The sequence below is a fragment of the Erithacus rubecula genome, assembly GCF_903797595.1.
Source record: "Erithacus rubecula genome assembly, chromosome: 17".
In the NCBI taxonomy this organism is placed as follows: domain Eukaryota; kingdom Metazoa; phylum Chordata; class Aves; order Passeriformes; family Muscicapidae; genus Erithacus; species Erithacus rubecula.
The window spans coordinates 197708-223973 of record NC_136669.1 but is presented as its reverse complement, the minus strand read 5'-3'; the positions used below and the strand labels follow the sequence as shown (position 1 = coordinate 223973).

The 26266-nt window shown below is 47.1% G+C and overlaps 1 protein-coding gene across 2 annotated transcripts in view; it reads right to left on the bottom strand.

Moving 5' to 3' along the window:
* The window catches only part of SCNN1B (sodium channel epithelial 1 subunit beta), a 468555-nt gene that overhangs the window by 440274 nt on the left and 2015 nt on the right, over positions 1-26266 (bottom strand). The gene's annotated exons all lie outside the window — the stretch shown is intronic.

Genomic DNA, 26266 nt, shown 5'->3' with positions numbered 1-26266 from the left:
AGTCAGCACAGACCCAGGAATCAATAGAGCTGCTTGTAGGAATTACAAGCATTAAGGATGTTAGATAGAAGGTGAACTTGTCCTTTCCTAGAGCTAAATGTCTCTTTGTGGCACTTGAGCAGCCTGGCAGTGATCTGCCCTTAGTGCATGTACAACCCCAGGGGCTCTGCCAGAACTATGAAAAGCTATGGGGAGCAGAACCAGCCCCTCAGAACACAGCAGCAGAGCAGGTACCAATGGGACCCAAAAAAGGAGCTCCCTCTCCAGGGTGATAGTGCAGAAAGGTGCCAAAATCTCTTCCCTTCCTCATGGGATATCTTTAGACTGAAATAAAAAACAAAGAGAAAAGGTGTCCCATATTGTTAAGGGAGACAGAAATTTAGGATTTGTGTACCATGGAGCCAGAAGCACTGCTGTTGAAATCTCCAGTCTTCACAGCCACAGACCCCCACCTGTACAGAAAGTCCAGTTCCACTAAGATATTTATAATGAGGTGTTTTGTCCTGCCAATCTCACCTGTAAGGATAAACAAAATGACTTGTGCCCATTCCTTCAGCGAGCTGTGAGCACAGTTCTGATCCAGCCCCTGACTGCAGCATCCCTGCTGTGCCTGGCACTGGCAGGTCTGGTGGTGACCCCACACTGTCCCGGGAAAGGGCAGGGCAGCTCCAACCCAGCAGCCTGTTAACCTTGTGTAGGCCAAGCAGAAAGTATAGAGGGATTCTTCTTCCTAAAATTAAATAAACCTTATGTGAAAAATGCCATTTTGAGTGTCTTGAGCTGTCAATTGCAGCAGAAAGTGATATTGATTTCTACAGAAACTTTATTTGAGTAACCTATTAAATGAAACTTATTTGACACCAGATGACTCCTGCAATTTAATTCCCGAGTGAAGTGCTGTCTCCAAGGCTTTGTGATGTTCCTTAACCTGAATGATGAAAGGCACTTTCCTTACAGCCATTTGCTGATGGGTCTCAGGGTCTTTGCAAATAAAGTCCTCCAAAGAATCCAGAACATGCTTTCACTGGCAAGGCACAGCTGATACCCCAGAGCATACCAGGCTTTAGGAGCAAAGCTGAAGGTGCAAAGAGCCTAAGAGCTGCCAGCCTCTGCAGCCTGCAGCTGCACAGAAGTGCTGGGAGAAGCCCCAGGCCAGGAGCTCAGTGCCCACAGAGTCACATCTGCCCCAGGCACACTGCCAGGGCAGCCCGGATCAGGGCTGGGGTATCTCAGACCCCAAAACCTCCCCCCTTCCTCCTGCACATGTCTACCTCCCAGTGCCCCCAGGCAGAGCTGGAGCTGCAGAGGTGTTTGCTTTCCAGAGCAGCCCCTGTGCACTGTGCCCTGGGGACTGTCACTGGCTGTGACCACACAGCTGCAGCCGTGCCTCAGGGCCACCTGCTCCTCTCAAACCTTCCAACAGCCGGTTCCTTTCAAAGAAGCCAACGTGGTTTTTATTTTAGACTTACGAGAAGCAAATAGCAGAAGTGTCAGATGTAATTTCTCTCATCAACATGGCCTAGCCAGGTCTGGAGGGTCAGCACTGCCACCCACCCTCGGGTGCCCCCAGCCCCAAGAGCCCCAGGGCAGCAGGGACAGCCTGGGCTCTGTCACAGCCCCCAGGGCAGGGACACACACCTCCTGCCCACTTTAACCCCTCTGCTCCCACAGAAACAGGAGCTAAGACTGGCTCTAGTTTAGGGAAGACTTTTCCAGCCATGTGCTGCAGGAGAGGGAGAAGAGCACTCTGACCCAGGAGGAGCCTCTCTGGAGCTCTGAACAATGGGCAGGTCAGGCAAAGCCACAGCTTGGCTGCAAATGTGCTCACGGGAGCTCCACAAAGTTCTGGAGTTCAGCAAACACCTCAGGCAGACTAAGGATAACAGCACTGATCACCCTGCCAGGTCAGGGCACAGCTTGCCACTGAAGGCAGTTCTTGCCAAGGTGCTGGGTGCTGCTGGATGCTGCACACTCAGCTGATGGGCTGCATCCTTAAAGACAAGATTCCACCTTTTAGTGTGCTTGTTTTCTCTTCCAGCTGCCTCTCCAGATGCCAGGCCTTCTTTAAAAAGAAAGCACACAAAGCAGCGTTTACTTTATAAAACACTGCTTTCTTTCTGAAATTTCAGCAAAGCTGAAACTTGACTTGAAAATTAACATCAGCTGCATTTACTCTACAATTAATTTGCTTCATCTAAGGGCTACCTTGGGAAAGAGAATAAGTCACAAACATATTTACCTGTCATTAAAAAAAGGCAAGCAAAGTAAATAATTCAAGAGGTTTAAAAATAAATTCACACATTCATAGAAGCAGACATCCAAGTTCTTTTCATCTCCTCTCTGCAGCACCCTGCTGTAAGTAATGGAACAGTGATACACATACAAAGGGAGAGAACACAGAACAAGTCCTGGTCCTGAGTGACTTGGAAACCAAAGGAGCCTGTGCTGTGACAGAGCCCTGTGGAATACACACAAAGGCTCCTGCATGTGCAGCTGGGCCCAAGGGAGCCAGGCCCTTGATATTCTGGGAAAAAATGCATCTTTCAGAGCAGATCAGGCTCTCTTGATGGGATGGGGAGGGAACCTGCAGTGCCTGTCAGAGCTCTGAGAGAGGGGATGTACAGCTGTGCTGTCTGGCAGGAACCACCTCACTTTGCTGCTGCATTTGTGGTACAGCATTCACCCACAGAGATGTTATTACACACTGCCCAAAGATTTCGTGCTGAACCCCCTGGCTGGGCAGCTCTGTGGCAGGATGCTCTCACTCCTCATCAACCACATGAGCATGTGGCTTCCTGAAAAGACTGCATTTTATCTCTCACTACATGAAGAGCTCCTGTTTTCTCTTAGTTCAGTGTACACATATCCATACTGAACAGCACTTTGCTCACATGTTGCCTGCTTTCCCCAAGTCTTTAAAAATGTCCTTCCAGTGTGTGCTGGCCAGAGGGAGGGTCCCAGAAGGCCTGCAGCACCAAACACTCGGACTTGATGGTGCAGGCCAGGTGGAGCAGACAGCCAGCATTCAGACTGACAAAAAAGGGGATTCTGTTAGCATCTCCTGTGGGGACTGCATGGGACCCCAGCACTCTCTGGGGCCATGAAAACTGGCTCACAGCTGCCTGTGACAGAGAGGAAAACTCTCATTCAGTTCCCTGAAAGTGTTCCTCCCTGCAGAAGGGTACAAGCAATGAGGCAGCTGTGGGTGCCCCAGGTGGGTGAGCAGCAGCAGCAGCAGGAGAGCTCAGGGGATGCTGAGCTGTGAGGATGGCTGAGCACTCCCAGGAGCTGGCTGGGCCAGGCTGCAGAGCAGCTGGTAAAGATGTGCTGGGGACCAGGCACAGAGGGGAGGTGGATGTGGGGCTGGGAGCTGGCACAGACCCTGTGCTGATCTGCTGGGGGAGCGAGGAGCAGCCCTGGGCCAGCACAGCCTCTCTCAAACTGCTCCAGCCTGCCTCAGCAGCCACCACTCCTCTGCCTGGGAGGAGGGAGAAGAGCTCCAAAGAGCTCCTCTGACAGAATTTCATTTGTTCTCTTTTGTAATCCCAGCAACAGGGTGGAAGCAGATAATGTGCAATTTGTTTTAATTCAGCTTTATCTTGTCAGTCCTAGCTATAACACTGCAGCAAACATCATTCTGAAGAATAAAGATGTGATGGAGCAGGGTGAGATTCTGCAAACCCTATTGATTACATCACAAGTCATCACTATAAATATTTGAAGGAGAGAAGAACTCTTGATCTAAACATGTTCACGTAACAAAATGTGCAATTGAGAGTGAGTGATAGATGGTTCTAACAGGACAGGGATGCTAGAAAGCAAAGCATTTAAGCTGCTTACCTTTCAACCCAAATAACATCCATTAAATGGAGCATTGTGGAACTCACACTGTGAGAAGAGGAATACAAAAGGCTCAGTGTGCAGGAGCCTCAGAAGCACGAGAATGAAGGATATCATGAAGGAAGCACTGTGTTTCTAATCACTCCAGAGAAACTAAAGCACTTTCTACAGGTCCTTTTGGGGCCAAGAACTGCTGTGAAAATGAGGAAGGCTGGAATTGCTGGGTGGAGAAGGGCACTGAGAGCTGCCAGCCTGTGAGCAGAGATCTGCAGAGCTCAAACAGCAGCGGGGCTGTGGCACAGTGCCCTGGCCCTGCTGAGATCCCCTGCCCTAGGGCACTCCAGTGGCCGTGCCCAGAGCTGTGCCCTGCAGGAGAAGCACGCTGTCCTCACAAGCTGTTTTGCTATCAGCTGCCAGGTGGACTTGGTTATGAAGCAAAGCAACAGGACTTGACTCAAAGGAGCAATTTGAAGGGGTCCCAGTGGTCCTCAAGAGATAAGGACACCATGTATGATCAAGGACAAAAATGAGATCTCTGAGTGTTCTTTGCTCCTCAGGAGCAGCACTTCTACAAAGACAAACCATCACATGGTACTTTACAAGCTTTTCTACAGCTCTTCTCCACAGTCTCTGAAACCTGGAAAGGTAAAGAGGCCCAACAGCTCCAGGGTAGTAAGAGAGGGAGCTCTGAGGCTGCCAAGCACCCTTTCCTCTTTATAAAGACATTTCTGATGCCAAGTGGAGTATTCGGTGGAATTTGGCAACAGGCGAACCAAAACACAGATTCAAGATGAAAAGCAACAAGCAGTAAGAGCAAACAGCTTGTCAGAAAGCAAGTGGCAATCTGCACTCATCCTGCACTGTGCAAGTTCGTCTGCAGCAGGAAGTGCAGGCTGTGCAGGTGCCAGACACGCTCCCCACCCAGCAGGGACACAGCCTGGCCTGGGTCTGCTGCTGTGACACATCTCCACACCCACCCAGGGGCAGCCCAGCAGGGCAACTCCTGTCCTGCCAAACCAGCTAAAGCCTGCTCAGCAGCAGCAGCTGCAGCGTGCAATTAGCCTGTGCTGTCACACTGATAAAAACTCGTACATGCCAGAGTGGTGCAGGTTCAGAGTGTGCAGCAGAGGCCCTCGAATACATAAAAGCAGCAGCAAACAATGAGACAACAGGGACAGGCTGGAATGAGCTTCACAGTCCCTGTCTTTGAGGTAAAACCTGATGCCTTTGTAAGAGAAGCATCTTTTCCTGACAGGCAGCCTAATTCTTGCATGGATTCTCAGCACAACAGCTCCCAGCTTTACTCCTTGTGACTGTAGTGAGTTCTGTTTTACCCTTGAACTCTATGATTTCTCTTGAAACCAATTGTCCTTTCCATAACCATCTTGTGCCTTGGAGCAAGGCTTCTAGCAAAAAAAATGCTTATTATTGAAAACATGGAAGTTCACAAAATTGACTTCAAGCAGCTCAGACAACAAAGGCAGGTGACATATTTGCTGCAAATTCCAAAGAGAGAAAAGTGCTGCTTTTATGGTAACAGGAACACCTGAATGAGCCATTAATAGTTCCTTTAATCATAATTACAGAAGCTGTCCTTCTCTTTTCCTGAAGTGAATGAACACATTGGTAGTTGGCCATCAAACCCTCCCTAGCTAAATTAGAATTGCTCTAGACTGGACTTCAAACCAGGCTGATGAAAGGCTGTGTTTCCTTTTGCTAGTGCTGTAGTAAAAGCATAATGACCAGGGGTGCTCCTCTTGGCACAGGAATTTGTTCTTCATAAAAGGTTATAAACCATCCCAGGTTCAGCTCAGATGGCCCTACCCTGCAACCCTCACCTGGTCCTTAGGGAAATATATGCAGCCTGGGAGGTTTTACTTTGGTGGCTTTGGAAGGGGAGTATTTTTGCCCTGAGTCATGAAGAATCTACTCCTACCTATAATGGCAGAAATGTCTCTGTCCAGCTTGGGGCAGTTTCTGGCATCTTCTCATAGAAGCCAGTCCCTCAGAGTCCCTGTGCTGCCAAAACCTTGCCATGTGAGCCCAGCACAGGACTATGCAGTCTGCTCCACCTCCTCTGCTCCTCCTGGCCCTGCTCCCTCAGCAAGCAGGTCTGGAGAAGAGCCAGGTAAACCAAGGGGCTGAGAGCCCAGACCACGCTGGGTAAGTGCCTTGAACTGATCCCTTTGGCACCAGCTCCCTTGTCATCTAAATCCAGCAGGCATTTATTAATGAAACCTCCTGATTGTTGATTCATTTGATTGCTAAGCTTGTGGAACTCGTGCTGCTATTATTCATTGTTATTAATGTTCACAACTCAGCCTCTCTCTTTCCAATATGCTGCACAGAGGAAATCGAAGGCTGGAGCCATTGTTGCAGGAAATGAGTGATGGAGATGCTGGAGGACAGCACAGAGCCCGTTGCTCTGGGTTCTGAGGCAGCTTCTGGGAGCAGGTTAACCTTCAAGCATGGGGTCTGCACAAGGAGAGGCTGCTTCAGGTGGGGTTCTCTGGTGTGAGCACTGCTTGCCCAGTTAAGTCACCAGGGAACATCACCCTAGCAAAATTCTCTGGGCACAGCACCAGTGTGGTGTGTGACGTGTGTGCAGAGCCAGGTTCAACACGCCCCAGAGGGATGCTGCAGGCACACACACGCACAGAGCCCTGCCCACATGCTGGCAGGCACTGGGGAGAAGCAGAGCTGGGGAAACCTCTGCAAGCTCTCTGCAAAGCAGGGGCAGCACTGGGACACAGCTGGTGGCACCCAACCTGAGGAGAGCAGCACCCAAGTGTGGGTCGGGGGGCAGCAGGCTCCCTCTGCCCCCCTCACCTTCCACAGCCTCCCTGCTGCCCAGTGTTTGCCCATCCACACACCAAACCCCACGGGCCAAGTGCTGCTCCTGCCTGCCTGTGGCTCGGATGCTTCTAAACCTGCAGCAGTTCTCTCAAACCAGCTCCAAGAACGATGTGTTTTGCTCATGTTACATCTTGGAGTCTACAGAGCCATCACATACCATATTCAAACCATTATTCATCTCAAACAGAGAATTCTGCAAAGCAAGAGAAATAAAAGAGAGTTTAATACAGCTTTACTAAAATGGATTTTGCCAAAGACTCACAGAAAATGGATTTAATTAGGGCTGCTAATGGGGAACAGTTTGTTCCTGTGATTTAAAACAGAAGTTAGATAGTGCCTGTAAATTCCAACATTTTTAATTATATATAGGGGGCTATTCCTCATTTCTACCTTAATTACAAAAATCCATCTTTATGAATCACTATTTTAAGGAAATAAAGCAAAGGCAGTAAAAATGATGTTTTAGTTAATAAAACTTTTAAGAACTCCCCAAAGAAGCAAAAGTTTTATCTACTTCAGCTTGGATAAAACAGACTTAACATGGCAAATCATAGTTCCAGGCAGTCCTCTTGATGCTACTTGAGGACAGCATAACAGGGTTAATTTTTTTACTTGGGAATGGGTGTGTAAAGGAAGGTGTGTTCTGTTACAACAAATGAAGCCAGGTGTAGTTTTCAGGGAATAATGGTAATATCCTCCATTTAATTTCAGAGCTAGGTCTGGTCCTAAGTTGCAGGCATTATGCTCCAGCTAATAATCCCAAATTCTAGAATTCTCTGCTACCCATTCTTACACTGACTACTGTAAGATTTTCTGAATTGACTGCAAATAATATTCCAGATTAAAGGAAATAAAATTATACAACTGTGAGCCTCTTCCGCAGCCTTTGGTTTTATCTAAAACTAACAAATGTTAGTTCTGTGAAATTTCTCCTATTAGTTGGCTCTGACCACATTGACCTAAGTAAATGAGTTCAAACACTGTAAAGCACTGAATAATTTAATTACAAATAGCCCAGACAACTGATAAGCAAGCTGGGCCTAGCTGCTGTCACTGCTGCAGATTCTTCACCAACCATACTGCATTCTAATATTATACCTTGGATCAGAGCAGAATCAATGAGTGAAGTTCAAATGTGCACATTTCCTATTTCTCTGACAGCTTATTTCATGGATCACAGGGACCAAAGTACAGCTGCTTATTCAACAGAGGAAAGAATGAATCAATTTTCATTCTTTAACACACTGTGTGACCTATTCTCTTATGCTCTATCCTTTACAATGGCTTCAGTCTCTTCAAGACCTTCAAATTTGTCAGATAGAGAAAATTTAAAATAATGACAAAATGCCCTACCCTAGGTCTGCTTCCAACTGATGGACTGCTCTGCTGGTAATAAGTCCAAATGGAAGCTATTATGTCACTCAGGTTGAATTAAACAGACGAATTATAGTCCTAGATCATTAAAATGAACCATCTTCTGGAAGATTTCTGTGCTTTCACTCCAAGCTCCCCACAAAAGGCACTGGATGCCACAAAGCTTTGGATGGCCACGTGCTCTGGTTTCTCCCCTGCTTCAAAGAGAAGGAGTGACACTGCAGGGCAGCAGCTGCTGAGCTGCACATTGCCCTGGTCACTCTGTCTGTCCAGCACAAGGCACTGAGCCCAGCAGACAGACAGACAGACAGACAGACACAGAGGTGCAGGGCTCCTCCCCAGCCCACCCAGGGTCCCCCAGACCCTGCCACACCGAGGGGATTCCAGAGCTCTGCTGCTCTGCTCACCCTTCCAGACTCCCTGAAGCCAGCAGATAATGTCATAGTTATTTAGGCACTGCCAGTTGGGCAGAACTAACACAATCAAATGCATAATTTTTCAATTTCAGTGTGATTTTTTATTTTTTTAATTTAGAAATGGCCCTAGGTATTATGGTTTTAAATACCCTCTGTGTACCCCATTTGTCTTCTTTACTATTAGCTCAGTTCATGGGTGACACTTGCACAGTTCCTGTCATTGATAACTTGGTATCAGCCTGTGCTTTTACTGCAATCAACACTCTGATAAGGAATCTGTGTTTTGGGAAGGAGAGCCCAGGGGTGAGTGCAGGGTCCCCCTGTCAGCCATGGCAAGCCCAGTCACAGCAGCAGCGCCAGGGCAGGGCAGCAGCCTGGCACCCACACAGGGGCAGCTGAGGGCCAGACAGACCCCTGGCAGCGTGGCCTGCAGCCAAAGCTCTGAGAGTGAAGAACTGAGACACCTCTGCCAGCAAAGAGGCTTTTGGGATCTCCCTTTCCAAACTCCTCTCCTGCCTCCTTCTACTTATGACTGACCCCAGGAGGTTTGCCTGGCCTTAAGACATAAAGGTAATAAATCCAGCCTTACCAGGATATTACCCAGATGAAACACACATATCACAGCCAGCTTTTATTTGCTTCTCTCTCTGCATATCCAGTAGCTCAGGTCTAGGGCTTTCAAAGCAGTGGATTTGACAAATATCAGTACTTAAGGACACGTGGGCAGAAAAATTGCTTTTTCCAGTTCAGAAGATGAATCTGGCACAAGCATGGGTCACTAAATGGTTGGAGCAATGTTCTAGTCCAGACCTATGTTTAAGCAGGCCACGAGATGCAGCAGAGGTTGCTGGTTTGATTGTTTTCCCCTGAGAGACTAATTTTCCTTTTTAATTTTTCTGCCTTTTGTGAAGACCAAGGACCCCTCCCAGCTCAGGATGGGCCAGCAGTGCAGCCATTCCACTTGCTGCTGTAGCCTGGAGGCAAACAGGACTCCAGGCAGCCTGTGAGAGCTGCTGGCTGAACTGTGGACCCTCCAGCATCTGCCTTCTCCTTTCTTACCCAGCCAGGAGTGTACTGCAGCTGAAGAAACACCTGAAGTTCCCACTGGCAGGGTTTTGGCACAGTTCTGGAGGACTGTGGTGTGGAATGGAGGCTGAGCAGGCAGCAGGTGTTAGACAGGTGCTGAACAAGCAGGTTTGGTGATGCTCAGAGCCGTGCTGAGTCCTGACACAGGTCACACCCCACGCTGCCCCCAGCACCCCTTTGTCCCCTGGCTGCAAATGCCACCGCTCTGGTGAATTAATGTTCACAATGGAGCTCTAACATGTGGGTTTTCCCTTCATACAGTGTACAAATTAACAGTCAGCAGCATTTGAAAAATGGCCCTAATCCCTTTCCACATGGGGAGTTTGTTCCCAGTGCAAAGTGCCAGATTATGACAACAATGTGTACTTCAAGTGGGTGAAAAGGAATGGATAACAACACCCTGACAGTGCTGCTATTCCTGAGTGCTTGGGAGCTGGGTAAAACTGACAGTGCAAGATGAACATGGCACTGAGGTGTTACTATGCATGGCTGGCCAGGAGAATCCAGACTTGCCATTATAGATGGGTTAATTCTAAAGGCTGTGTTTGATTCTGAGCCACAATTGCTGTCGGAGGAAACAGGGAAAGCTCAATCCCAGGAAGGACTGAATGCCAGGTGATAGTCCCATTTATGAAGAAAGCATTGGGTGATCCTAGAAACAGAGGATGGAATTTGCCTGTTGCCTCTGTGCCCCTCTGCAGCAGCAGGCAAGGGTCACTCCTGCCCCAAGACTTGACAGCTGCACCTTGTTCCCACTTCAGTTTAAACACAATCAAATGCAAACCAAAGGTTTTTCCTGTCCTCAGAAGATACAGAGCACGTCCCTTCTACCTGTTCCTCTTTCCAGGAGCAGAGATTTCATATGACAATAAGCTTGCAGTACATTATCCTGGTGAAATCATGGCTGCAGTGATGTCAGGATGTTCTCTGAGCCTCTTACCCCAGGCACCCTCCTCTCCAGGAGGAGATGGTTCCTGTAATTACAAAGTGGAGTCATATTAGAGGAAAACTAATCAGCTTGCTGGATGCCAACAAATTAAATATTAATCTAACTATTGTGAACACAAAAATATTCATCTTCAGATATTTTCTGGCACAAGTGTCAAAATCAGAGTGGAACTAAGGCTTTATTCATTTTCCATTATCAACTTAGATAAAAACACTCAGAAAAATGGGCAATGATGTGCAGAAACCACTCAGTACAGATAATTACAGAGTAAGTTTAGGCAGCTAATCACTTCTAGACGATGCTTCAGATCAAGATAACTCTGGCTTGTTTCTTGCCTTGTTAAATCAGGCAGATTCTCAGCTTTGGCTTAATGGGCACAGAGCTCCCAGAGTCAGCATCTTTAACTAACAACAGGGAGGAGGCAGGCATTGCTCCACCAGTCAGCAGGAGCTGGAGATGGTGTCCCTGCCCGAGGAGAGCAGGACACAGCAGAGGCAACAGGGGCAGGGGAGGAAGGCAGGGCAGGGCAGGGCAAGGCAGGGCAGGGCAGGGCAGGGCAGGGCAGGACAGGATAGGGCAGGACAGGACAAGGCAGGGCAGGGCAGGACCGGGCAGGGCAGGACAGGACAGGGCAGGGCAGGGCAGGGCAGGACCGGGCAGGGCAGGGCAGGCAGGGCAGGACAGGACAGGACAGGGCAGGACAGGACAAGGCAGGGCAGGCAGGGCAAGGCAGGGCAGGGCAGGGCAGGGCAGGGCAAGGCAGGACAGGGCAGGACAGGACAGGGCAGGGCAGGGCAGGACAGGACCGGGCAGGGCAGGGCAGGGCAGGGACAGGACAGGACAGTGCAGGACAGTGACAAGGCAGGGCAGTGGCAGGGCAGGAGGGCAGGGCAGGGCAGGGCAGAGGGACAGGGCATGGTCAGGACCGGGCAGGTAGGGCAGGGCAGGGGCAGGGCAGGGCAGGGCAGGACAGGACCGTGCAGGGCAGGGCAGGGCAGTGCAGGGGAGGACAGGGGAAGGGGGGGGAGAGCAGGACAGGACAAGGCAGGGCAGGGCAAGGCAAGGCAGGGCAGGGCAGGGCAGGGGGAGGAAGCTGCTCTTGTACAGCTTCTTAAATTCGAAAGCCTGCCAGAAATTATGTCTGACTTACTAGCTGCGTTATTATATCAATCCTAAAAGATAGGAGTGGAGTGAAATAATTGGAAGTTTAAAGAGCCCACGAGGTCCTTCAGCAAGACACAGTACTTCAGAGATGGCAGCAGCTCTGTTAGTTGACGTGGGTGCTCAGTATAGTGCTGTGAAATGACAGTGTCTCTTCTGGTCCGAGCTGTGCATCCAGCTGAAACCTTCAGGGATGTCACAGAATGCTGCTTGGCAAGCCCTGCTACAGCAGTGCTGGAGCTGCCCTGGGGACAAATGGAATTCCATAGTTACTTCCCATACCACATGCGGTGTCCGTCCTTTCTTTGGTCATAATGATGAAGCCTGTATAATAATATATATATAATAGCTGTGCTATTTCTCATCCTTGAGATCCCATCAGGTAGAATGCTATGGAAGTGCCAGCCATGGATTTTCAGAGTGGTCCCAAGACTTGCATCACCCACTGAAAATGCATCTCTGTAGAGATACACACACTAAAGCAGTAGCTGTTCCTGGGGATCACACATCTCCCAGCTATTTATCAATTACATTGCTAAACAGGGATGGCCAGAGTTTCTTCTTCCACCAGTGTTTTTCGTTCTGATCCAGTCCTGACCCTGACAAACAGTAGCTTCCCTGGAAAAGGCATCATCTCTTCTGTTTTCTAAATAATCAGCAATTCTTCATCCATCTCAATTTAAGAAAACCATGATCTTTGGTGTAATCCTGATTCAGATCCCAAGGGTTTGGCACAAGATACTGAGAGAAGCCAGTGAATTATTCCATCTGAGCCGAGAAAACCTCGAGCTTTTTCAATATAAACCAAAAATGACCAGGCTCTCATTCTGGGAGAAACTGTGATATTAGAAAGCATAGGTTGTGACAAGACAAGCTAAAACCTACCCTCTTCAATTCAGTAGTCTATATGCCATATAATATTTATCAACATGTTTTCTTGAAAAGTAGTGTCTTTGTGCCTTTAATTTTCAATTCCCTTCATGCTAGGAGGATCTCTGCTGGCAACACATACATTATTAACAGAGTTAAAACAATATTTGTTTTCCCCCAAATACATTTTTGAATGCTGTCCTCCTACCAGTTAGTTTTTCTGAAACTTTAATGAAGGTCTCTAATTTCCTGCAGCCCTCGTGGCTGAGGCACAGGCTTGGCTGGGCCTATTGATTTGGCAGTGGGAGCACAAGTGGCACCACATCCTCACCCTGTTCCTCCCCCTGGGGCTGGGGACTGATCAAGCAAAACAGCTCTGATGAGGCAGGAGAAACAGCAGCACGTCTGTAATTGGGAAATTCAGTTGCTGAGTTCAGAGGTTCTGTTCTTCTAGTGACTGTTGTGCATTTTTTTATTTCAGCAGCTGTCCCTAGGCTCAGCAGAGAGAGCCCGTGCTTCACTCTGCTTGGAATACTTGTCTCCTAACAAAGAAAATACAGTGCAGTTCCTTTAATCTACCAGAGAGCCATTTCAATTCAGCAAAAGGATACTTGAAACATCATGGGTTTAAGAATTTATGCAATACAGCCACTTCTCTCTCTGCCAGAGAGCATATAAAAAATTAAAACCCCAAATATTGCTTCTTGCTCTTCTAGGCCCTAATTACAAATACATATTCAAAAGGAGGAGTCAACTTAAGCCTAATATTGTGCAAAATCTCATGCTTTCAATACAGTCTTCACTTGATATGGATTGGTAATTGGAGCTGTGGAATCAAGTTTTTTCCACACCGGAAACACGCAAATGAGTATGAAAATGTGTTTGCATTTGTTCCATGCAACGTTTACAGTTCTGCACTTTGCTTGGAGTGGAATGATCATTCTGATGTATTTTTTATACAGACCAACATTTCTCAGACTTTGATGTTTCATGTACAGAGCTATTATAACCATTTGCCATTAGGGTGCATGATCCATGGCTAATCTCCAAAGCTTTGATGCATGCAATAATTATTACTATTGAAGTCATTGCACCATATTTAAAATATGAACATCTCATTGTAAAGCTACAGTTAACAGAAAAAGAAAGGCAAACCAGCCCACATCAAAGACTGGAAATTCCCTGTTGGAAAACACCTGCAGGGTGTCAGACGACATCACAGGCTCCAGCAGGCACTGGCTGGGAGAGCAGGGGCTCTGAGAGCAGGAGGGTGATGCCATGCATGTGCTGGCCTCTGCACTGAGGGCAGCTCTGCCAGAACTGAGAACTCTCCACATCACACATTTATCTGTGCCCTGTGGCACTGGCATTCTGGAGACCAATATTCATTCAAACCATGGTTTCCAGACCTGCCTAACCTGAACACCTGGAAGTGCCTCAGAGCTCTCTCCTCCCCTTTATGAAATCTGGGTCTGAATAGATTGTTAATTGGACATTGTCATTAATGTTTTCGATGAGAGCTGAAATGTGTGTGTCTGTATTAACACTTTCAACTTGCTAAAATGTACCTTACAGGTCTCTAATGACACCCAAACAAACTGCATTAATGTATTTAGTTAATGGTGCATTTATGCTATTGGGAACTGTTCTGGAAAGTCAAATTAACAACTCTAAACATCTGACTAATAGGAAAAACATTATGTTTTGATTGTACATGAATGTTAATGGTTAATACATTTTCAAAGCTTCTGTATCAGAATGAAATCAATATTTCCTTTCATCACCTTAGCATAATGCTGTAACTGTGGAAAACTTACTAGAAAAATAATGACAGAAAGTAGACCAATGTTTCAGCCTAAGAAGTCACATGGGTCTGAAGCACTGGAAATAGGTCTGCCTGGAGCATATAGGACCAGATTATTTGGTTCTGGAAGCTGGAAGGCTGAGCTGCTAACCTGCTGTCCCTGTGCCCAGGGATGCCTGGGTCATCCTGCAGCACAGTCTGTCCTACACAGCTGGCACCAAGCTGATGCTGCTGCCCTGCCAGTCCCTACAGAACAAGTGTGCTGCCAGCAAATTCTGCAGCTCCCTGCCAGCCAAGCCCAGCACAGGGAGCAGCATGGCCACCAGGGTCTGCCTGGTGCTGCTGGGCAGTGAGACCACCCTCCCACCCTTCCACAAGAGGGGCTAATTACAGCTTGCCTCTGCCCTGCCCAGGCTCCACTGCTTGGTCTGACATGCTACATCTGAGTAGAAATTCTGACTTTCTTACCTACAGACAGTGCTCTACATGGCAAGATCAAGAGACAACACAGAGAGGGATGAGCTGAAAATGAGAACAAGAACAGAAGGCCAGCAAGGGCAGATGGCAGCACTGGGGGCTGAGGTGGAAGCACCAGCAGTCAGGGAGGAGAAGAAGTGCTCTGGAGGACAAGGCAATTGCACACAGACACTCACGGGGTGCCTGATGTCTCATGGTGCCCCCAGCCTTGCTCTACCATCATGACAGAGCCGTGGTTTTGCTGCCTCTGTCCTCCTCAGAACTGCGTGTGGCTGCCCTTCTCCCAGGTCCTGACCCGCTCTGGTGCTGCAGAACCCCTTCTCCCTGGCTCCTGACCCGCTCTGGTGCTGCAGAACCCCTTCTCCCAGGTCCTGACCCGCTCTGGTGCTGCAGAACCCCTTCTTCCTGGCTCCTGACCCGCTCTGGTGCTGCAGAACTCCTTCTCCCTGGCTCCTGACCCGCTCTGGTGCTGCAGACTCCTTCTCCTGGCTCCTGACCTGCTCTGGTGCTGCAGAACTCCTTCTCCACTGGCTCCTGACCCGCTCTGGTGCTGCAGAACTCCTTCTCCCTGGCTCCTGACCTGCTCTGGTGCTGCAGAACCCCTTCTCCCAGGTCCTGACCCCTCTGGTCCTGCAGAACCCCTTCTCCCTGATCCCCAGGCACCTGGACCCCCTCCCTGGCAATCAGGAACTGAGCCAGGCTGTGCAAACAGGCTGCCCAAATTCTTCCCAAAGACCTTGGATGCAGTTGACCCTCTGGAAGAAAATATGAATCCATGCAGAGAAGTGAAACCAGAACTCTGTCCAGGTCCTGACCGGGGAAAACCTGGCAGGCAGAAATTCCTTTGTTTTCCTCCAAAGGCAGAGCTCTGCACGGTCCTGCAGACCTGACTGGGCACCCCAGTCCTCCCAGTATCCATCATCCCCCTCCTCAACTGCTTTTGAGATGATCACTTTACATGCCCTTCCTTTTCTTTTCAGCAATCTAACGAACTAGAAAGATTGTCATTGTCACAGCAGGTCCAGCTGTGCCATAGTCAATCTCATACTGGGGCACAAACCAGGGAGATACAAATGGAATTTATTCCTGGATGAACATTGTCTAATGTCCATGCCTGACAAACTCACAGCAGAGAAGACAGACATGACAAAAAGCTTGCTTACAGATCACAGCATCACCTTTCCAGTTAATAGGGTTCTGAGGGCAAAATTATTGAACTTTCCAGTTCCATCTTGTAGGTAGTATGACTGCTTCCTTCATCTAACTTGAGAAAAAATAGCAATTTTGACTTACACCCCAACTAAAGCTCAAATTGCTCCTCTTACCAGCGTGCAGAGCACAAAAAAAAAATTGAGTGCAGGGAACTAGATTCACAGCTGGTGTAAAACCATACTAGCCCCACTCTTTGTGGGGTGGCTCGCTGTGGAGCTATCCTGGAGCCACAAAAGGCCCTGGCAGAGCTCAGGGATTTCTATTTCACTTCTGAAACAAAATGAGCTGAATGCAGCATCTTGAACTTTAGCTGGTGACAAGACACCTAACTGTTTCAGCAAGATGACACAGAGCTCCCAGATGTCATTATCAGCCGTCAGGGTGCTTCATTTTATTTCTTCAACAGAGATCCTTTGTGAAGCTGCACTGAGAAGGAGAGACCAGGTTAATCTAGAACTGAATCAGGCATTTAATTCTGCAGTGCAGAGCAAAAAGCACTAGGAAGGAGATTAAGCAAATGCAGGATCTCTGTGTAAGGGCAATATCAAGCACCTGTCAGGCCCAAGTGCCTCTCCAGAACACCCCGAGGTCACAGCCCTGATGGAACAGCCCCCTCACAGAAGCTCTCCTTGGCGGACAGGCCACCTCCCAGACTGACATTTGCCTAGTGGTGAGACAGCTGCAAAGTCTAAGCACGGTTTTAAAATTACAGGACTTCAGCATTATATACAGCAAGTGCAGAATGCAGGGAGATCAGTAAGCAAGCCTGGCCTGCACTCTCCTTGCTCTGGACCTGGCCAAGAGACCCCCAGAGCTGTATGTAAGGATGACACATTCACCTGAGCAAATCTGCAAAAGAACCTCTGAGATATTTAATAATTCAGGTGACGATACGCACAGAACAGTCTTACTTTAATGTAGATTACCAGCTAACCTTCATGATCCATGCTTAAAATAAAAACAGAAGCACCAATGGGGTGTATTTTTCCATAAAATATGTTCAGGTATCTAAATTTGGTTGCAGTGGTTTCACCCCGGCTGGGGGACCAGGTGCCCACCAAAGCTGCTTGATCACAAGTTGGGGAGAGAAATTAAAAATGGGGACAGAAATTAAAACAAAAGGCTCATGAATTTATATGTGGGCAAGGAGAGGTCACTCACCCATTAATGTCACAGGCAAAAAGACTCAGCTTGAAGAAATTAACTGAATTTAGTACCAATCAAAATCAGACCAGAATAATGGGAAGCAAAAAAATCCTAAAAATACCTTCGCTTCACCATTCCCTCCTTCATGAGCTTAACTTTATTCCCAATTCTCCACCTGCTCCCCTCAGCAGTGCAGGGGATATGGACAATGGGGGCTACAATTAGTTCATCCCACATGATTTCTGCCACTGCTTCCTTCCTCTATTTAGAAAAGTGGACAACTTCAGCAATAAGAAGCAGTCTCAATTCTTGCACTGCAAAGTGCCAGAGCTGCTTATCATCTGGATATCAAGAAATACCTGTACGGAGTATAAATCACCTGGCCTTCATCCTCTCTGGAAAACTCATTATTATAATAGTCTAATCATTGTGATATCCAGTAGCGTTATTCCTGATAGCATTAATTCTTATTAGTTTATCCAGTAGTAATGTGCATGTCCAAGTATTTCCACATGATTTTCCAGGCTTGTATGCTTAAGACCATCCTGGTTTCTGTTTCATGGAAAAAGATGTTCATTCATCACCTGTAAGAAAGGCACCAAAGTGCCCAGATTTGAACCTAAGGAACCCCTTCCTTAGGTGTCCCATGAGTAAATTTATTAGTCATAGTGTCTTTCTCTCAGTGAAAAACACACATCATACCCCACCACTGTGCAAGTTCCCTGGAACAGGGATCTGTGTTTTCATGTCGTTGTTTTGCACACAGAGCCGAGGCTGAGTTCAGCATCAGTATTGAACAGGTAACAACCTGTCACAGCGCTGATCCATCGGAGATCAGGGTCAGTTTTTCAAGGGAGGGTTCCTGCTCCTGCAGTTCTGTGTCTGTGTCTCTCTGGGCAGTGCTGTGGGACCTGCCTGCCGGTCACGGTGTCCGGTTGCACCACCACCAAGAGAAATTCTCCTGTAAGAGCAGGAGCGGGGATCACTCTGCCCAGCCCGGCATCTCACCACAGAGCCAAGGGTTTTATCGCAATTCCTTCAGCGCTGTTCTACGTTTCACTGGCTCTGCCTTAAACATGTCTGGAATGTAAGCAGAGCTGCGGGAGCATCAGCTAAGCCATGCTGCCCTCCTCAGGAGCCGAGCTCAGGCTGCACAGGGAACAACGGGCTGCTTTACATCAACGGCACAACAACTATTTCATTTTAGCAAAGCTAAAGAGCTTCTCAAAAAGAAGGGCCTTTCCTACAGCTCTGAACATGCTCGTCTTCAGCGAAGCTCAGGACCTGAGCCTTTCCTCGGGGACAAACACGCCCTGGGGAAATGCAAAGGGAGACAAAGAGCAGGTGCTGCATTAGAGGAGCAGCAACAGCCCCTGCATACCCCTGGTGAAGCAGACAGCCGAAGGTTTGAAGGCACAAAACCCACACTCTCTTTTCCCACAGCACACAAGGAACCCTCCCTAGCACACGGCATCACACCACAGCCAGCTCCACTGCTCCACCTGTGACAGATCCTAAACACTGGCACTGTCCTACTGTACGCTCAGAAAGAAAAAACTTCCAGAGACAAGCAACTGGTCCCACTGACGGGAAATGTTTCCCAGAACCAAAAGGGGCTTGTCTGGTCATAAACTCCTAAGGGGAAAAGAGGCAAGTAGCAAACAACAGGGAGATAGCAATCAAAATACAAACATCAATGCATCACCCAAAGTCAGAACAAGAAGGATTTTAGCATTACATCAGTATGGGGGAAAACATAAGTCATTGAGAGAATTCCAGCTACTTATGTTTCATTGAAGAGCTAGAATTCAGCACAGGGCTGAGTTTGGAAGATGCAACTCCATCTGGGAAGGTCATAGTCTGGCATGTGCCACAAAGGGCTGCCAGGAATGGGTCACAGTTCAGGGCCTTCAGCTTCTTCCCATGGCACAAAGAGGAAAAAGCTACAGCAATTCTATCCAAGCAGCTATCTGGAGGCAATCTGTGGCACATGTCAGAGATTGTGTTTATAGTCCAATGATGTTTAATTCTTTTGCTCTCATCTACTACCCTGGGACATCTTTGCATTCTTCTTTTATCACCAAAGTCTATTCTCATTCCAGCCCACAGAGGCTGATGAACAATGTTTCTTTATTTTTCATTTCAGAGGATTATTGCTTATGTTGAAGCCATTTGTCCCTAACAGAGATGTAAGATACAGTTCCCTAGGATTTCAGAGGTTATTTGAAGTTCTTTTCCAATATCCAATTTCCCTGTTATTTATTTAGGGAGTTTTTTCTGCAGGAACCTTGCAGCTGAGAGGAGCCTTGGTTTGTTACCAGCACTGGCCCTAAAGGAGGTCAGAGGTTGGGGTGGGTGGGCAGGCGACAACATTATAGATTGAACTAGTAATTACAATAGAGAATCCAACGTTAAAGAAGGCCAAAAGTAGCAAAGTCAAGGGAGGAAAAGGAACATAAACCAGGAAAGATACAGTGGTGCTTAGGATAACCAGAGTGCAGGAACTGGAGCAAGCAGTTCCCAGCAGACACCGCTCCCTTCAGAGGGGAACTCTCCTTCTGCACGCTGTGATCACTCTCTGGCTGCCGTCAAGCTGGCACTCACCTCTCCAGAGGCACCAGCAGCTCCTGTGCTGGCAGGATGGCTCCTGCACACCCCGTTGATGCTCCTGCTCAGAGAAGGGGCTGCTCCCACACGGGAGCTCACCTGCAGCCCCGACTGCACTGCTGCACACACACCCTGCAGCCTGGCAAGCCTCTCCACCTTCCTCTGACAAAAATACTGGTGGCAATGACACTACTCACACTATCACAAGGAAATGAGGCATTTGTGACTGCCCAGACCTGCACTGAGCCTGCCTGACAGGAGGAAGACCAAAGTCTTGTGACCCAGCATGGCCAGGCACCCTCCCATGCAGGGGAGGGACTCAGGCAGGTACCAGGGGCTGAGCAGCCTTGTTGGCACAGAACTTCTCTGCAATAAAGATCCTTGTGTGTAAGACCTATCCCAGCACCTCTGCACAGCACCAAGGTGCTAACCAAAAATTCTGTGACGCTTGCTTGGCAGCACCAAGAAAATCTGCATTCCCCTTAACCATACAGGCAGCTGAAGGAGCATTAAGGAGACAAGCCCGTGCCCCAAACACAAGGAAGCTGCTATTATTCCCACTAGTGTTAGTTTCCTCTGGTCTCACTCTGATCATTAATGGGAAGAAGATTATGTAATAATCAAATGTTGAAACCCCCACTCCAGCAGGGGACACACATTATTTACCCATAAAAAAGGGTTATTAACATGTAAACTGTGATTAATTAAATCCACAGGAGTTATTTCTGTGGCATGTAAATGGAAAGCTTCCTGCAGAGGAAAAGCTGGGGGAGCTGGCTCCATCCTGACAGTAACACAGTCGTGCAGTGAGGCAGCCCTGAACTCTCCCTCAGGACTTTTGTGCTGCACAGTGAACAACCAAGTGTGCAAAGTGGAGACTGGAGTGAGTGTCTGCTTAACCCAGTACAAATTCCCATCTACCCACAGCCCCCTGAGCACCTGGGTTTCTCCACGCTAGCAGGCTGCCAGCCCCTTCCGCAGGTATTGAATGCATGGTCTTCAATCACCATCCATGCACAGCAGTCTCATAAACACTCCCAGGGCCTCAAGGGACCATCCACAGAGAGCTCTGAAGGGATCCTAGGTGCTGGCTCAACCTCTTCTTCCCCTTTCTTCCTTTACCCCAGCCAATCAATGACCTAAACACCACTGGATCAGGGCTTTGCCTGCCTGTCTGTGACATCCATGCAACACAGCACTTCTCTCCCAAATTTAGACCTGACTGCCACTGCTGGCAGTACAACTTTCACTGCAAGAATTAAACACATCACAACCCAGGGCTGCAGTTACCCCTGATGAGCCAGAGGAAAATTTTGGAGGTAAATAAAGCAACAGTAAAAAATACCGGCCCTAAGTGTGAATCTGCATCATACATTGCTTCTTCCCTGGAATGCTTCAAGTTGAGGATAACACAGACGTGTAAGCGTAGCCTCACGGCTTTAAATCGAATGTCTGCTCAGCTCAATATCCTGCTTCTGGAGGACAAAAGAAGATGTCTAGCAAAAAGGTAAGAAATAGAAAAGCATATAGCAGCATGTTCCCAATCTCCAGTGATGCACACATAGTTGAAAACTTCCTAAGACAGAATATGGTGGTGTTTGGTGTTTAATATTTACAGATGGATTTCAATTCCATATTTTTTGCTTTAATTTTTTAAAACTTTTAACACCTACAACATCCTGACACGAGTTCCACAGTTTCAGTATGCAAAGTGTGAAAAAGCACCTCCCTTTTGATTTTTTCTTTGAGTTTGACTCATGTATTTTCATGTTCTTCCCTCCACCTCCAGGCCCTTCATCAGCAGAGACAGTGAACAATCATTTCTTCCTCATCCTTCCCATTCCACATGATTTTATACACATATATTCCATTTAATTGTCTCTTATCTGAGGCAAATCTCTCCTCATAAAGAAGCCATTCTAGATCTTTTATTATTATTGTCTGTCTTGGCTAACATTTTCTAGTTCAATTCTTTGCTTTCTGAAATGGGGGAACAGCACTGCACAGATATTCAAGGTGCACAACACTGGGAATTTAGGTAAGAACATAATCCTGTTACGTGTTTTGTTGCTTCTCTAAGAGCTCCTAACATGTTATTTACCCTTATGACTCAGTGCTATGCCAGCTTTTCCATGTACTTATTACTATGCCAGGTCTCATTCATTACTTAGCAATCACCTCTGCACTTCTGATTGTCTACACGAAATTAGAATTATTCTTCCTTCTGATCATCACTTCCTAGTTGTCCACACTGGATTATGTCAGGTCAGTCACTCCTGGCACAGGACAGCTGGGAGAGGTGCCCCACTGCTCTGTGGACACAGCAGGACAATCAGAGGTGGTGGGGAAAGGTGAGCCCTCCCATCCCACTGGCATTATGATATTGTTCTTCTGAGGGCACAGGAAAGCTCCTTGGTTCCAGGGTGCCAGCCTAAAGCTCTTCACACGTGTCCCCTTGTGCCTCCTGACATCCCTACCACAGGGACTCCTAAAACCAGCTCCAGGGCCAGGGGTTCACTCCACAATGAGGACAGCACACAGGTGCAGCAGACAGGAGAGAAACAGCACATGGGACTTGGGAGCCTTTTGTCACAGAGTTTGTTTAGCTTCTCGTAGTGAAGAAAACAGCAGAATATAGGATTCATAATTTTAAATCCTATATAGTGACAAACTAGCAAGTGCATTTAACAACCAAAATACATTTCACAGCCAGTAATGGATACTGTAAAGTGTAAGCTGGTACTTGGATTATCAGAGTCTATCAATTTTGGTTTTGTATTAAATTTGCTTTTTCCATCTGTTGAAAATGGCTTTTTATGATTTCACAGGGCATTACACTTTATGTGTCTCATTTGCTGCACCCAAAGGAATTTCATTCTGCTACATTAAGAAACACCTTGGTACGCTGGCTAAGCTTTTAACTTTCCAGAACACGCTGTTCCATGTCTGTCTCCGTCCCAGAAGTCACTTCCTTGAAGTGTCTAATTTATACACACGTACACATACAAGATACAGTGTAATTCTCATATTGGCTTGTCAGAGTGAGGATCCATCTCTGTCCCTTTGTGACCCCTGTGATCACCAGCCCAGCTTCTGCCACGTGTCCAGAAGGAACGTGTTGGTCTCTGAAGTCACTTGGATCTGCAGCTTTTCTTTGCTCTGCACTACACACAGATGGAGAAATGGGAAACTACACTGAAACTCCTTTTGCTGGGGATGTCCCACAAATGCACACTGCACACACAGACAGTTGTGCCTTCGTTCTTTTGAGAACCTCATTTTTTTATTTTCCAGCAACACACGTTGCAGCTGGGTGTTGCCATGCCAAGGCATGGGTACCTGTTAGCAGAGGATCCCCAGCTGCATCACCACACACACCATCTACTACAAGTGCTGTCACAAAACCCACTTCCAGATGCATATTCTATTCTTTCTTAAAAGCCATGGCAGCCAAACACCTGTGGTTGTGGCTCAGTAGTAAGCCTGGTCTCCCATTCATCCCAAGCTCACGATGCCCCTTCTCCCTGCACACTTGCCCCTCCTGTTATTGTCACTGTACTGCATGGCTCAGATCCTGCTGCCATCAGATACATATTCTGAAGGATGGTGCTACAAATTAAATTTAGGGAAAGTTTAGTATATTGCTGAATCAAACCCAAAATTCCACACAGTGTCTTGGAAGACGTCAGGAGGAGGCAGCAGAGCAGCATATCCACCATGGGAAAAAGCAAAGCCAGCTCCAGTCCAAGGAGGGCACAGCCAATGCCCCTGATTCCTGCTGGGCAAACACCGAGCCACAGCAGAGTTCTGCTTTTCTGACAATTCAGGCAGGGACACAGAACAGAGAGATGCTGGGCATTGCAGACAAAACTGAGACATGTGAACCTGATGGGTTTCTTTCCTGCATTTTCTTACAGCCTCCAATATTGCTATAGTGACGCACAACACCAGAGAATATAATTGCTGTAGTGATTACTTACAGCCATTACATTAAGCTTTAAAATGCTCCTTTCAAATTGAACAATGTTTTTTCAAAGTCAACAGCTGGTTCACAGCTTGAAAGCAACAGTTAAGATAAATTAAATAAAAAGGGTAATAAAATCACAGACTAAATTTAATTTTTGAAGCACATGCAAACTCCAACAAAGACTTTAAAATATCTTTCAAAAACATCCACAGAAACAAAAGACAATGCAACCAACAATTGTGGTGTGCTCATTGATAAGGATGTAATGCAGGAACTTAGATAAATGTGTATACTTAGAGCAAAAAACAAATTCATGCAGAATTTATAGCTCTAGTCCATGGAATGAATCAAACACAAGTTTCAAATGAGATTTTTAAATCTTGAGAGGAAGGCAAATGCATTTATATGTATGTATATATATATTCTTCCTCTTAGGTACATAAATGTATATGAAGTGTGGCTAATGCCAATGACATGTGCCAGCCCTGAGCATAGAAAGGGAATCTCGTGTGTGCTCACGATCAGTACAACGCCAGGAGCCTGCATTAGCTCTTGAAATGAATGCACTACTGGAATGATGGCAAGCCTTACATTTCCAGTGTCCCACACCAGTTGAATGCCCAGAGACTTTGGCCTGGCCCTCTGTCTGCTGTTGGGAGAGCACTGTTCACAATTCCAGGGGTCTCTGCCTCACTAGCAATGAAGTGCCAAAGCTACACATCCGTTTGGATGGCACAGGAGAACACCAAGGAGCCAAGCCATCCCTTCCATCCACAGTCCTGTCAGGAAGGCTTCTACCTGCAGCAGTGCTCCAAGCAGGCTGACTACCAGCCAGCTGTCCCTGTGCCTCAGACCTGCAGGCTGCCAGTCAGCTGCTCAGCACTTATATCCCACTGCACTTGAACAAGGAAAACGACAGAAGAACCAGGAATTCATATTCTGCCTTCTTCACCGCAATGGAGTTTTCCACCTTTTGAGAAAGGCTGTTTCTCATTAATGCTCATTAGCAAGAAGAAGTATCCCAATTGCAGTTTTCTTTGCACCTGCAGCAATAAAGATTGTTTTAAAGGTTTTTATCTTGTGGTAGTGCATCTGCTCCATTCCTTCGTGGGCCACACTGTGATCCAAGGAACACTGGCTAGGCTTTGGCCTTGACAAACAGCACCTGTGCCAAGCTTCTCTTGAGCTTACCAGGAAACAGTGTCTGTCTGTTCCCAGGAAGTGGTGCTGCTAATGAGCTCCTGCTTTTAACAAACAGCCTTGGAAACTTATTTTTCTTGCCTGAATAACAACTCGAGTGGAACAACATTTTTGTTGTTCAAAATTTCAAAGGGAGTCACCGACAACGAATTGCAGCCAGGATGAGCACTCAGTGTGACTTAAGCCCACCCTGCTGTGACCCTACAAACAGGGTCCTAAGCGAGACCCTTGCACCCTCCCGGCCGCAGCAGCTGCCACCAGGGACCCTGTGAGCGGGGCTGGGAATTCTGCCCCGCTGCACCCAGACAAGCCCTGCTGAGGGACGGGGGATCCCGGGCTGATGCCCCACGCCTTGGGCTCAGCCCTTTGCCTGCTGAGAAGATGCAAGGGCATCCCTTGTGAATCCTGCACTGACTTGGGGCAATTGTTCACTATTCCACGTACACAGTGTTGAGGTCTCTGTGTGTGCAAATGTGAATGTGCTATATGAAATGTACTATAAATGTTGCTCTCTTAAATTCTTAAGAAGTTTAGATTTGTAAGTAAATTAAGCCTGGTAGTTACTGTTGTGCTATAGTAATTCCATATGAATCTTTGCTAAAATGTTTAACTTGAGCTATCAATTAAGTATTGTTAAATTTAAGACTGTTAAGGCTTTGGGCCATAAGTGCTGGTCAAGCCCCAGCTCAGTTTAGCAGAGAGGTCCATTCTGAACCTTGTGACTCAGCAGGACAGTCTTCCTATTCCTTTTCATCCTTATCATTTTCTACCCCTACCCTTTCTCCCCTCCAACCCCCAGCCTTCACACAGATAATTTTGGAGTTGATTCTGGTTTTAGATTGATTGATTTTAGAGTTTTATTTGCTTTTTCTAGTTCTTAAATCAAGTAATAGCATAACTTTCCCAACAAACTTTTTCACGCTTCCACTTTTATACTAAACATGCTTTTGCTGGTGATTCTTTAAACACCCTTAAAACACTCATTCATGAGAGTTGTAAAGATTTTGTATTTTCTTTAATGTTGAAGGAGCTGTCTGAATATATATGCAAATATGAAGAGGATTCAGGTCGATATAAGGAAAAATATTTTTAAAATAGTCTAACTAACATAATTTCCATTCAGCAAAGGTTACTAAGGCTACACGTGTAAGCAATACTGGACTGTCTCAGTTGCATCTCAGCACTGACACACATATCACAGATGAATGTTAAATGATGTTTTTGTAAAGTAGGGATTTTCCAGTGATTTCTGAAAGTAGAATGAGTGTGCTGTTACAGCTTGCTCCAGAAAGAACACTGTG